Below are 2,550 nucleotides of genomic sequence, written 5' to 3'. Positions count from 1 at the left end.
GCATACAGCCACAAAGCACATTGACACTGCAATACCAGAGCTTCAATATATATGGCTGCTAAAAGCGCACAACGCTAAGCGTCCAAACCAACGGACAAGCCTATATGTTATGGTCACTACATTCCTAAAATAGTAAATGACATGTCCTGGCACCTGCCAAAATCCTATTTGGATATGCGAAACACAAGCTTATATGATACGTACCTTCGGTTTATCATCTGAAACAACAAAAATGGACGAAACGCACATACACCCAGTAGGAAAACTTTTCATGAAAGCTTCCAATGTTATTTATTTTTTACTGGCATTGATGCAATTTCTCTGGGATTAACAGAACCGAGGCTCTACTGAATTCATTAGCTACAGAAAACACATATAAAAGGAACTTGCTTAAAGGCAGTGTTTTACCAAAATACTGAATGAATAAGGTCAACTAGACATGGCACCGGTAACCACTAACCACTCTGATTGAAACTTTTTAGTAGTATACTGACAGGTTGACAATATGCACTAGGATTTAGGATAATCATAATAACTGATTGTTATCGAAAGAAGACTAATTACAGTATAATTTAGCCCCATGCAACAAATACATGTCCAGAACAACAACCAGTGCTAAGTAAACAAGAACATGGGTAACAATGTTCTTCGGAAATGACATTATGCTTAATCTATAGGTTTACCAGGCATTGCTCTGAACTGGAAATCAACCAAACAGGAGTGCAAGCACCAGCAAATTGGGCAGCATGATTCAAGCAGATTCAGAGGTACACAAACAAGTACTTCAACCGACAACAGATCCAATTTTTGGAGGAAGCACAAGGGTGGTTTAAAGGTCACACTACTGCCCATCAGCATCTGCTAATGACTCTAAAAACAGAGGAACATAGGGTAGAAATCGCTGTCGTTGTCCATTCTTTATCTCAACATTAAGGATACAACGAACTTTCTGATGTTGCATATCTTACGCTGCCAAGGCATCACCTTCCCATGAAACCAGGAAAATGGTGTCACAATCTGGATGAAGCTCAGCCACACTGTACCACTTCCTAGTCATGCTCGTAAGCTTATCGATGCTGGCGGTATTCTTCAGGACCAATTCTTTACTGTCACAATCCTTGAGGCACCAGAGTTCAATCTCATCAATGGAAGAAGCTATAGCAAAGTGTAAGCACCCCTGCGATGTTCCAAGCGTGCCAACTCTTGAACTGTGCGGCACACGGATAATCTTCCACACTTTCACCTCCATGTCCACACCCACCAGCACATTCTCTTCGTTAATGCCTTTATGAATGCCCATCAGGTACATCATGCCGCCGACAAATACACATCTAGTAAGATAGAACAACGCCACTTTCTCAACCATCCCACTATCCCTGAATGGTCTGCTCGAAGTGAAGAACGTAGAAATGGGATGAGACCGCGGGATCAAAAGCCAGACCTGCAATACAGCTAAATCTGTTTTCCGGTGACTGTGGTGAAGGGGGCAGCTCCACCCACCTCCCGGTGACCGGATTGCAGACGACAAAACGGAAATCGTCCTTTGCCCAATTGCAAGTGACCAACTTGTTATTGCTACCGCGATAGAGAAGGAGGCCATTGCAGGTGTCCACCTGGGTCATGTCCTTGTACTTGTCAGGTTGCAGGTAAGGGAGGCAAGGGTTGAACAGGGGTGCCCCGCCGGAGACGCTGGCGAAGTGGTGGTGATGCCCGCTGTCATCGGTGGTGAAGTAGAGGAAGCCAGCGAGGGTTTGGGGGAGCTTCTTGCGGTTGGCGGGGTCGGCGATGAGTTTGCGCCAGGGCACAAAGATGCAATGGCGGTGGGCAGATCTGGCCGGGAGGCGGGAGAGGATCTCTAGGATGGTGTCGTCCGTGAATAGGCTGGCCGCCTCTGCCGTCGCCTTCGGATCGTCATCCGACCTCAACTTGGTGTTCCTCTCGAAGACCTCACCCTTCTCCGCTTCCTTCATGGAGCTCGGCTTGGTGTTCATCTTGAAGATCTCCCCATTCTCTGCCTCCTCCATGGAGCGGAAGAGGAAGGACTAGGAAGGGGACATGGTCAGGTCAGATCTACAAATGGAGAGAGGAAATCATGGATCTGGATGAGGAAAATCAACCCGGTGGTGATGCTCCTGCTATGGTGTGTGGGAAAAAGTACCTTCGTTTGGTTTACGGCGGCGACTGGCGCCGGCGGCTAACGGGGATGTGACCGGCGGCGCTTCCCTTCTCGAAGGACAATGGGGAACAACTGCACGGCCGCTGGACCCCCTCTTTTCTAGACTAGACAAGAGGAAGAGGAAACGGGGATGCTTGGATTGCATAGTCGTACATATACAAATATAAAAATGGTATGTTTGTAAAGGAGTCACAACTTTCAGAATTTACCTTTTTTCAAACATGATTCTTCCTTTCTAGGCAAATAAGAAAGGAAAACTTTCACTTAGACCGACTGATTTCTAGCTAGCGCAAACCTCCCAGTGAGCTGTCCGATCAAGTTTGATCGTGCGGCGCTAGCGTCTCTCACGTGTCTATCGGGACCGTGTCGTTGGC

General features: G+C 47.0%; 1 pseudogene; it reads right to left on the bottom strand.

Annotated features, from left to right (window-relative positions):
* Positions 1-516: 516 nt before the first annotated feature.
* On the bottom strand, positions 517-2,281 carry LOC125529342 (annotated as a pseudogene).
* Positions 2,282-2,550: the final 269 nt, after the last annotated feature.

This window comes from Triticum urartu, unplaced genomic scaffold (genome assembly GCF_003073215.2).
Source record: "Triticum urartu cultivar G1812 unplaced genomic scaffold, Tu2.1 TuUngrouped_contig_5534, whole genome shotgun sequence".
Classification (NCBI taxonomy): Eukaryota; Viridiplantae; Streptophyta; class Magnoliopsida; order Poales; family Poaceae; genus Triticum; species Triticum urartu.
Note: the sequence above shows the minus strand (reverse complement) of the source record. Positions and strands in the feature narration are given on the sequence as shown.